Below are 12,433 nucleotides of genomic sequence, written 5' to 3' on the forward strand. Positions count from 1 at the left end.
GTCGTGTTTATGTTTATGAGCTCGTCTGTTAGCACGACGTCTGGATATGTGACCAGAAGAATGCATTATAAATTGTCGGCAAAAGCCGCTCGCGCATTTCTTCGAATCAGATAAAGTTTTATCACCGAAGGCTATAGATACTTTGTGATTGTGTTTGGTTGGACTAGACAAGGATTTGACGGTTGACCACAATTTACCAGCACCCGCAGAGAGGTTGCAGTTCTTTAGATGCTCCTCCCGTTTGGTACGTTTATGTTCATTTATCAGCCGCATGATATCCAAGTTAAAACTCCTAATAAGTGGGTCTATAGGGTTGAGGTGTCTCGCAAGTTCACGTTCTCTCTTGCTTTGCGGCTTCGGCCGGAAAATGCGGTATGATTTAAGGTATTCTACCGGCCGGGATGAAGCGTGCAGAAGCTGAAGCGGTGACCTTGCGGAACGCACACTCGCCCTGCCGGACATCGGTCGGAACGGGAAGAGCAGCAAAATATTGGTTTGTAAAGGTTGTGTAATCTTCCCAATTAGCTTTTTTAAAATTAATGAAAAGTACGGAGCCACACCCATTTTGAAAATTTTTTTTAGTTTTGTATTTTGTTGCACCATATTATTTCTGGAGTTGAATGTTGACATAATTTACTTATATACTGTAACGAATTTACGGAAATTCCTCTTATTTGAAACCTTCTACTAATGTTCGAATCGCTAAACTGTTGAATAAATAATTCCAATATTGAATAATGCAAAAATGGTATTTATTAAACTACTTGGAAATAACACTTATATTTCGCAACTGATAGCTTGCTTAAATAAAACTGATTGTCGTGCCTTTTATACTGTCTGGTTTCCTCGTTGCATATTTCTATGCTTTTCTATTCTAGAATTTACTAGTTAGTTATCAGCTATAAAATTACCAGCTATAACTACGTTTATAGCTTCTCATATGCTTGTGTATCTGTGAGTGATACTTGCACAAATTATTGCCTTCTTTTGTGAGCATCTCAGGTAAGATATGTATATGCATGTTTTTGTGCGTTTTCTCTCCGCTGCGTGTACGTACATGTGTGTAGACATAATTATTGATTCGTTTATATAGATACAAGTGACTGCTTGCTGTATTGTTGTTGTGGCTTCATTTACTTAGCATCAGACTAGTGATGTGAGTATAACTTAGTGTCACTAATATTCGTCACAATACTGTAAAAATATTAAATTTTTTGTTAAAATTTGACTTTTAAAAATTTTGTTTTTTAAAAGTGGGCGTGTTCTTCATCCGATTTTGCTAATTTTCATTTAGCACATATATAGTAATAGTAGTAATGTTCCTGCCAAATTTCATCATGATATCTTCAACGACTGCAAAACTAAAGCTTGCAAAACTTATAATTACCTTCTTTTAAAAGTGGGAGGTGCCACTCCCATTGTCCAAAATATTACTGTTTTTATATTCTGCGTCATAAGGTCGACCCACCTACCAAGTTTAATCGCTTTATCCATCTTTGGTAATGAATTATGGCATTTTTTCGGTTTTTCGAAATTTTCGATATCGAAAAAGTGGGCGTGGTTATAGTCCGATATCGTTCATTTTAAATAGCGATCTGAGATGAGTTCCCAGGAATCTACATACCAATATTCATCAAGGTACCTCAAAATTTACTCAAGTTATCGTGTTAACGGACAGACGGACGGACGGACATGGCTCAGTCAAATTTTTTTTCAATACTGATGATTTTGGTGTATGGAAGTCTATGTGCCAAGCACGCTGAGTATAATAAAAATTACCATAATGTTGGAATACGCGAAATAAACACAAAACTTCGGAAAAATTTTCACGATTAAATATTATTGCGGTAAAGAACAAAGTTTCATCCCGTTTTGTAAAAAAATGACATTATCAAATAATTTTAAATTAGTATTACATATATCACTTGCGACTAACTTTCTTCAAACACACTATTTTACCTGATATTTCATTCTTCTTAATTTTTTTATCGCGACGATAATTTCAATTCGAATGATTTTTCTAATCACCCTAATGAGCAAACAAAATATATGAGGTTGTCGAAGCATTTTCGTACAACCCTAAAACAATCGAGATGGAACTTCGAAATTTTAGCGAGGGTATTGGTCAATAACCCATCAATCTTAAGCCAAACGTCAACTTAATTGCCTATAAATCGTTGTACAAAAAAAAAAAAAACAAAAACAATTTAGGTACAACGCATTGAAATACACCAACAACATTATACCAACTAACTGCATTTGATGTTTTCTTGGGCACTATTTGAAGGGGGCTAGTTAATGCTTGTGTTATGTAATTAAGAAGAGGAGGTGCGCCAATTGACGTGTTTTATATATGGTATGAAAAAACAATAAACACTTCCTTTAACTTTTTTTGTTTAATAGTTATTGGCGGCATCAGTGATCAACACCCACGAGTGTTTGTAAAATATTCAGATACCGTTGTAGTCAGTTTGATCGGGTATCGCAAATAGTACGGTTTAAGCTAATTGAAAAACGCGCTGAGGCAAAGAGTAACCATACTTTTATTTATTATATATACTGTGACCATACTGTGCAACTACATACATAAATAAGACAATAGTTTATTTGAAAATCTGTTTTGTATATATTCTGTACTTGCGAAAATGTGGGCAACCACTGATAAAGCATACAAACTATAAAAAATCCATCGATGCATTTGTTCACTAAAACTTTTAGGCTGATTTCATATACATACATAAAAGTGCAAATAAATGGTTTAAATGATATGAAAACGTGAAAGGAATTAGGAAAAACCGCATTATACTCTAAAACAGAATTCCCAGGAGTAGTGGGTAGTATCGATGGGACTCAAGTTCGCATAATTTCACCTATTTCGGCTGCATCCGATTTGCGCCTTGCCTCGTCCAACTTCGGGATGTCGCTCCAGGTCAAAAAGATGTTCAATATAATCTTTGGTTGAAACCTTGTTTTTTCTATAAATATGTACAAAATTGCTGATTATAAAGATTGTTTAAATGAACGTAAAAATCTTTAACTACTCGCTTTCCATTTTTTTTCGGCAACGTTTTACAAGAAGAATTTTTTTCAAAAAGTATCAAAAGTGGTATCAAAAGACACGTTTCGACATCCGTTTAAAGAATCGGAAAGCGGAAATTAAATATTTTATTTCTATTGAAAGATATTTACAAAAACCCATAAAATGGCCCCGAGAGGGTCCGAAATATGAGGCCGACCCATAGTTTTTTTGCACAGAACACATTTCTGGGTTGGTGGCCTCCGGCCACCTGGTTAGGTCCAACACCTTTCTGCATTGGTGTGTACAAAAAATCGGGCATACAACAACCACATGAAAATTTGAAACGAAATGATATGACAGAAATGAAATTTTTAATTTTTGCTTTCGGATTCTAAAAACGGAGGTCGAAACGTGTATTTCGATACCAACTTTGAAAATTTTTGTTAAAAATTAGATGGTGAACCGTCTTGTAAAACGATACCTTTTTTGAAAACAACTGCAAAATTTAGGAGACAACTGCTAGTAATCAGTGGTCAGATTTTTATGTCTTTGAAAACTACACCAACTCAAAGTTGTAGACGGTAATGCCACAAAAAGTTGTAAGACTAGACAACTTCAACCGATATTTTTTTTTGACAGGTTGGGTTGTAATCTGTAATACTAAATTGCAAAATTTCAACTGAAACAGAGTTGAGTTGTAAACGGTAATAGGGGCATAACTCTCACCAGCAGAGCCGATAGCTATTGGCCGGTTTTACATAGAGCGCTTTGTCGTGTAACATTGCGCGTGTCTCGAAGTAAGTGGCGTTATATGCTGTTTCTCGCCTATATTCTTAAAACTATAAATACCTTAAATAAAGAGTTCCAATCAGAAAAGATTCGTCTGTCATTCCTATACCATCAAATTGAAGCACACTTCAAGCTTATCTTGAGCAACTTCATGCATAATGAGTACATAAAAAATATATCGTTATTTTATAGCTTATGATCTGTTGAGGACCTATGAACGTAAAATCTAGAGAAAATATAGGTCAGAGACATATAAAGGAGGAGACCGAGGAACGGTCAGATAGTAGTAAAGGAGCCCTTCAAGATCGTGAATATAAATTACTATTTGTTTAGTTAATGAATAAATTATAACCGCAGAAATTTTATTAGCATTCAAAAACTTCACAATGTTAAACACATAGAAGCGCAGGAAATCGGCAAAAAGGGACAGACTACAGGGTGGGTATTATCAACAATACTGTAGATATAACATACCAAGGGCTATTCAGCGTAGTTGATGCATGCATAGACACTGAATCTTCTTTGGCACACCCCCTCGCCAACTCGCTACAGTCCGAGTTAGAGGTTTACGCCGATCACTTTATCGGCGGCGGCGGTATAGGCTCTATTATATACACCTGTGGCAGCGGAGAGGCCGGATGCCGGCGCACCGCCGTACACCGGCGTTCTTACTTTAAAAAACTTGATTTTTCTCTTTAAAAAAATAATATTTAGGAAAGGTGTTGCTTATATGTATTTAAGCAAATCAACGTTTTGAAAATTTCGGAAAAATCCGGGGTTTCGGCCTTAAAATCTTGCGGATCGTTCAAAAAATTACAGGAGTAGCTCATTGACTCTCCTTCGTTCACTTCCTCCAGGGAGGCTTCGAACGTACCCACAGTCTTAGGGGTTGTTACTACTGCGTCTGCCGAAAAAAAAAAGTACTTAAAATAGTTACACTTTTGTCTGTGTGTCTCGTGCAAAGCGCAGTTTCACCGAAGGAGATGTTCTGGGCTAACTCCTAATACTCGTCGTCGACACGATTTCATTAAATCATTTGTGGCTCCTTGCTGGTCACACACAAAGGCGACTTACCGTTGCTATTAACGGTCTATTAATAGTTATGGCTCTCGTGGCACAGTTTTAATGATTTGCATCAAAACTGGCCTATTTTTGATCGCACCTCTACTTTTTTCGGCTGCAGTAGCAATCCGATCACCAGTCCATATGCCAGCACAGAAACTATAGAACAGCGATTTCGAACTCATACCTTCGTTGACGTCACTTTCCCAGAGCTCTGAGGGTAACTCCGAAGTCTTTCTGACTGATGTTTTTGTCGCGCTATGCTGCCGAGCTACACCAAAGAAACAAATTGAAATGTGAGGGAGTAACTATTCGGTCATGTCAAAACCGGGAGACTTGGGTATTGAATGATGAAGTGTGAAAATCCAAATTAACATTCTAGACGCTATTTTATAGTTTCGCAAATAAACAACAGATGGTTAATATAAGGCCAAGTGATTTTTTAAACCGTTCATATACGTACATACATATGTATATCTTCAACTTGAGTATGAGGTAAGAATCATTTCGAAGGAGTATTTAATTTCTAAACCAAACGGGATATAGAATTTTTGAAAAAGTCGGAACGTTTTTCGGGTAACTTACTTTTTTAACAACTTGAAGACAATTTGAAAACATGTTTGACTTGGGTCATTTTATGTGAATTCATCGGAACAATTTTCATCAGGAACAATAAACGGCATAAACAGTCTTAAATAAGTAGAAAATAAAGTAACGCGCCAAACGCCGCCCCCGCGCCGATATTTTTGACATTCAGCGGCGGCGTACGAAAAACGACGAAATTCGGCGGACACGGCGGATTATCTCTAGTGACTTGCAGAGCTTCATTTCGTATGCTTTTTTCTCAAGTGCTTAATCCCACAGTAGCTCTTCGTTGCATATTTCCGCTGAATTTCTAGCTTCAAACTATAGAAATCGGACGATGGGGACTCAGGAATAACGGCATGTCGTTAGCCGCAAAGGCCCTAACCAACAAATTTATTTTCACATTCAATTTAAGCAGATATAGCTTTTTAAAAGTTGAATAACTCTGTTATAATTTACTGTGGGTGCATTTTAATATATTATACCAAAATCTCCTAAAAACACAGTTTGCAAAAATGTGTTGGTTAGGGCCCTTGTGAATTAAGCTAACGATATACATATGCTCATGTTTTCGATGAGTTTATGTGTTTCTAATCTTTTTTCACGGGTTTTCGCGTTGTGAAAATCTAAGCGATGGTTGGTTTACGATATCTGAAGCCGCACTGATAAGTACACTTAAAATACAATCTTCAGGCATGAAGTACACTTTAGCCACTCCTCCCACCATTGTGCGTAAATCTAAAATACTGAAGGCATACCATCCATCTGCCAGACCTTCGCCTTTTTATAAAAGTTGAAATTTCGTCAGGGTATACTTCCAATTGATGTAGGAAAATTGGTGTATTATGAAGCTTGAGTCATAGTGGCTTTAGCAGATATCGTCCAAATTTGTGCGAAAAAGAGGTCTTATTTTCTTCATTTCATAAAGCCTGATTTTCATCAATTGTCTTCGTAACGACATTAGAAACCACTAGCCTCAATATCTTACCCTTGCAGAAGAAGAAAGCATACTACCAATGGAGAAACGAGGCACCCTGGCCAAACTTCGTTCTGGATACTGTAACAGGTTATACTCTTACTTGTACAGAATCAACCCCGACATACGTAATGTAGTATGCCCTCATGCGATGTGTCCCTACGCCTCTAACACCAATCGCCCTATAGTCCGCCCCTGTTGAAACTGACAGTTTCCTTTGACTCCCGTTAGAGGACTTTGATGACAATTTGTTAGTGGTCGTGCCCATTGAATGGGGCGAAGCACTGTTAACGCAACAACAACAACAAGCCACTAGCCTCGTTGCCAGATACTTACCATAGTGGCTTTTTCCAGTCAGACACTTTATCGAACGCAAAACTGTACTTTTTCATGATACAAACGCTGACATTTTTTACGGCAAACAAAATTTAAAAATTTTATTTTTATTCAATATCTTGTAATGGAATTTTATTATAGGCTCATTCCATTTCAAGACACCCGGCCCGCGTAGGACATGATTTTTGATTTCGATGAAATTTTAATATGTTGTTCTTTGGTCGAAATAACGAAACACGTGTATTTTTTTTTGCCTCGGATTTATCGGCAATTTAATTCCATAAAATGCAGTCAGTATTTTATTCACCTATTTCTTCAACTGTCAATAACTTTGTCAAAATATAGCCGATTCTTATGATTTTTTCTTTGAAATGTTCGTTATTATATTTACTTTTATATAACTTTATAAACAATAGCATATAGTTTAAAAAAAACTTTTGTTTAGTATTTAGTAAAAATTTATGACTATTTTCAAAAATTAATTTCTCAAAAAACGTTACTTTTTTTGTTTAAACTTTTTTTTATATTGAGTGAACAGTTCATATTTCAACTTTGGCTAAATGCCTATTAGTCAAAACTCGTTATTTTCGAGATATGAATTTTTGAATATTAAATTTTTTTTTTCATTTCATTTCATTTTATTTATTTATTGACAGTATTAGCAGAATAAGATCTTGTATGATCTTTTATAGTGCAACAATGGTTACATAATAATGATTATAATTTTTTAAAACTTAAAACTTAAAAATGTATATATTATTCCATAAAGTAACAAAAGTGATAATATATAAGTTTAACAAGAATTGTGACAAGGACATTTAGCAACAAAGATTGACTAGATTAATAAGTAGCTAAACTCAGATTCTAATTTGTATAAACTTTACCAAAGAAAGAAAATATAACATTCTTAAGGTTGCTTCTACTTAAGCTATTTCGAACCGAGTTGGGGATAGAGTTCCAAATGCGGATAGCATTGACAAAGAAAAGTCTTGCAGAGCTTAGATAATTGTAGCTGGGCACGATCAAGTCATTTATGCGAGCAGATCTAGAGAATGTTAGCTTGTTATATAAATAAGTAGGCATTTTATCAGGAATCACACGACACAAAAATATACAGTTCCTTGCCTTAAGATACTCAGATATTTCACAACCCAAGGGACTCGTTCGCCACGCTGATATATGATCATACTTAGCCAACCCGAAGACATACCGCGTGATATGATTAAAGGCGACATCAATCTTATGTGCCGATTTTGAATCTAATTTGCTGTATATACAATCCGAATTGCAGATAATTGGTAGTATTAGTTGTATAGCAAGCCGCTTCCTAATTCCAAGTGGGGTGAAGGGGGCAGACATTCGTAGATTACGTAGAGTGTAGTAAGCTTTACTGATAACAGCGTTAATATGATCATCACAAGAGAGACTAGAGTTAATAACAACCCCCAGATTCTTTACTTTAGACACGTACTTAAGGCACTTATTATTGATATATAAAGCTGGTAGATTTGATGAGTAAATTTGCCTTTTAGATATAGGTAGCACATACGATTTATCACTATTAAGGGAAAGATAATTTTTTTGCGCCCAAGACGAAATAGCTGACAAATCACTATTAAACTTGGCACAAAGTTCAGAAACTTACGCATGTGTTCCCGACATATAAAGTTGAATATCATCTGCATAAGCATGCATTTGAGCATACCTGCAGGTGGTAAATATGTCATTAATAAATAGGCTAAATAATAACGGTCCAATTATAGAACCTTGGGGGACACCATTAGATAACATCTTAAGACTAGAGACTTGCGATCCCACCTTCACTCGTTGCGCTCTACCACCCAAGTAACTTCTCAAGAGACCTAAGGCAGAGTCCCCAAAACCGAAATAAGACTTTAGCTTCATGCATAACAACGTGTGGTTGACAGAATCAAACGCTTTGGAAAAGTCGAGCAGACACAACATAGTTATCTTGTTACTGTCATAGGGCGCCCGAATATCATCCAAGATTTTGATTATTGCAGTTGAACAGCTATGCTTTGCTCTAAATCCAGACTGGAATGGGGAAAGTAGATTGAACTTGTCAATATAAGCATGGATCTGTTCTGATAACAAGCTCTCAAAGGCCTTCGACAACGCAGGAAGAATGCTAATGGGACGAAAATCACTTAGACGGCAGGCGGAAGGACAGATGCGATCTTCCAGAAATCAGGAAAGCACGAGGTTGTGATGCAGTGGTTGATAATATGGGTCAGGGCTGGCAGTATCTGTGGAAGAACAATTTTTATAAATTTTACAGGAATACCATCTTCACCAATAGCATTTGAGCGTACCTTATAAATGCATCTCACCACATCATGCTCCGACACAGCACAAAATTCAAATTTCTGTGAAAAATTCACAGGACAGTGTATCGGGTGGGTGATTGGTTCATTGGAAGAGGTAGCATAATTAACGAATACTGCATTCAGATTTTCAGGGTCGAGCGAGCAATCAGGATTGTCTTTAACATGTACACGAAGACTTTTCAAGTTACGCCACAGCACATTATTAGGAAGTTCACAATTTAACATTTTTCGAAAATATGCCTGCTTCTCATGTTTTATAGTTGCAGTAGCTACATTCCGTATATTCGTATATGAACACCAGTTTATATCAGTACGATTCCATTTCCATACTGCATAGGCTTTGTAACGTTTACAGATTATGTCACGAGCAGTTTTGTTGAACCATGGGCAAGATCGAGATTTTCTCTGAACTGTGCACATCGGTACATAAGCATTATAAAAAGATAACAATATATTATTTAAAAAGTTTAGCTTTTCATTTACCGATGGCAAGCTCCAGCAATAAGTCCAGTATACCCAAGAAATCTCAGTACTCAAATTGTTAAAATTGATCGAGCGATAGTCAGGAAAACTTGAAGGAGCCGAAACTAAATTGCCATGATCAAGAGTAATGTCAAAGGAACAGAAAATTAAATCATGGTCAGACACAAACGAAATTTGGTCGAACTTTAAGACAGAAGACAAATCAGACACAATGAAATAATCTAGTAGACTAGGACAACAATTATTCCCATATCTAGTCGGTACAGAGGAATTTCCTAAAGAAAGACCAACACTAGACATGTCATCTAAAAGGCGGGAGCTATACATATCACGGGATAACATATTTACATTAAAATCACCACATAATATTATTTCATCATAATTAACAGCTACTACAGACAACGTATTAAAGAAATCATTTACACTAAAACATCTATTGGGATTGTACACACATGACAAGAGGACTTTAGACAGGGGACTGGACACCTGAACCAACAAGTACTCAGTTATAACTCCGCCTGCATGGGATACCATGCTCGATTTTAGATATTTTTTGCAGTAAATGGCTACCCCACCACCCTTTTTATTCATTCGATCATTTCGATACATCGCATACCCATCTATCTCAAAGTGCGCATCATTTATCTCATGTCTGAGCCATGTCTCCGACACACATATAACATCCACCGAAGATTGCTCAAATGTTCTCCTAACCTGATCCATTTTCTCAATATTTAGGCTTCTCGCATTAAAGTGTACGACATTAAAACCCTTTTGCCGACTGCATAACATATTCATAAGTACAAGACTATTATCGCCAATGCTATTCGCATCATTACCCACCATCATTAGGACAGCACAAGTGAAAAGCAACTTTAAGAAAACAAGAAAGTAAATAAATCTAGAAAGTGCAATTACTGAGTTTAACTACCCTTACAAAGATTAATTCACTACAACTAGGACAAATACTTAAGACTAAACTACCGAAACTGATGTAAGTCGTCTACGCAGCTTATGGCAGTTGGCGGGCTGTTCGCAGCGCTGTCACTCCTCACATACACTGCACCTCTAATTGTAAATGCTGACTTCAACTTCCCATTTCGTCGCAATTTGACAGCTTCTTGCAGCAGAAGTCTATTCTCTTTAGAGAGGCTTTCATAAATATGAAAAAAACCCTCACAACCAAGAGGATTTAGGGGAAAAGCCGACTTTGTTCTTTACCGATATTCACGAAAAGCTCGCAGGGTCCGGTTACGGTCGAGAGGCGAGTGAAATTTTATAATAATAGCACTATTTAGATTTGAATTTGAAGGTTTTGTGCGAAAAATATCTCTTATTTGAGGAGAATGGAAGTCGATAGATTTACACAACAGGTTAAATACACGTTTTAAGTCTTCACCTTCAAGATACGGGATGCCGAAAGCAACCGCATCAGCGGAGATATCCGGCGCAGCACTCTGTTCAATGACACCAGCTAACATATTTTTCATGCATGCCATGTCCTCTTCAAATTTCATCGCATTGGCTTCCAAAACAGATATTCGAGCGGACGATTCAGCAATCGTAGCATTAAGCACTGATATTTCTTCCTCCATTCGCTTAGAAAGCTTATTTTCCACCTCAGTCAACCTATTCGATACACTTTGATTAAAGGCCGCAATTGTTCAGTATGCTGTTGAACTGTCACTTCAAGTTCGGTCAGCTTGGCAAAGACCTTCTCAAGAGTGATACTCTCATCAAGCTTAACCACCTTAGCTGTTGGAGAATCAGTGCTCAGTTTACGCTTGGGTGAAACAGAGGTGGGAGCAGCACAAGACATCGCAATATATAAGAATTTTATTAAGTCTTACTTAAGATACTTTTACATTTAATAATGAACGTCTGGTCACCTTAATATAAACTGATGGACAGATGTCTTCACACACAGGTGGCGCAGTTGACCGCTTGGCAAGTGTCAGGATAGTTAGTAATGGCGCAAAGTGTATTTACTTGTTCTTGCACTAGTTGTTGTTTTTTGAGAAATTAATTTTTGAAAAGTCATACATTTTTACTAAATACTAAACAAACAAATTTTTTTAAACTATATGCTATTGTTTATAAAGTTATATAAAAGTAAATATAATAACGAACATTTCAAAGAAAAAATCATGAGAATCGGTTAATTTTTGACAAAGTTATTGACAGTTAAAAAATAGGTGAATAAATTACCGACTGCATTTTATGGAATTCAATTGCCGATAAATCCGAAAAAAATACACGTGTTTCATTATTTTGACTAAAGAACAACATATTAAAATTTCATCGAAATCAAAAATCATGTCCTGCGCGGACCGGGTGTCTTGAAATGGAATGAGCCTATAGAATTGTCTGGTTGGACAAAGCCACTATGGAAAGTGTCTGGCAATGAGGCTAGTGGCTTCTAATATCGTTACGAACACAATATATGAAAATCAGCCTTTATAAAATGACGAAAGTAAGGTCCAATTTTTTGCACATTTTTTGCATGATATTTCCTAAAGCTACTATGACTCAAGTTCCATCATAATACAACAACATTCCTGCCTCAGTTGGAAGTATGCGCCGAAGAAATTTCAGCTTTTATAATATGACGAAGAACTGGCAGTCACGCTCTCTTAGACTAAATAAAAACTTTTTCAGACATATAATCACATATATTTACATTTCGTTTTCTTAGTCCCCCAGGATTACTCATTGCTTCTCAACTAACCCGAAAATCGGATTCGGAAAAAATCGAATAATCGAACACCCTAATACGTATACATGTAGGTTATGTCGACAATAAGTAAGCCAATCTTCTAAATTAATACATTTTAA

General features: G+C 36.4%; 1 protein-coding gene across 21 annotated transcripts in view; it reads left to right on the plus strand.

Annotated features, from left to right (window-relative positions):
* Positions 1 to 2,434: 2,434 nt before the first annotated feature.
* Spn85F (Serpin 85F) overlaps positions 2,435 to 12,433 on the plus strand; it is a 59,103-nt gene continuing 49,104 nt past the window's right edge. For 2 of the 21 annotated variants that reach the window (XM_067759532.1, XM_067759534.1), the window contains exons 1-2: positions 2,435 to 2,531; positions 12,294 to 12,401. The gene's annotated coding sequence lies outside the window, so the exon portion shown is untranslated. The other 19 variants (XM_067759540.1, XM_067759542.1, XM_067759527.1 and 16 more) reach the window with 14 other exon arrangements.

This window comes from Eurosta solidaginis, chromosome 1 (assembly GCF_040869045.1).
Source record: "Eurosta solidaginis isolate ZX-2024a chromosome 1, ASM4086904v1, whole genome shotgun sequence".
Lineage (NCBI taxonomy): Eukaryota > Metazoa > Arthropoda > Insecta > Diptera > Tephritidae > Eurosta > Eurosta solidaginis.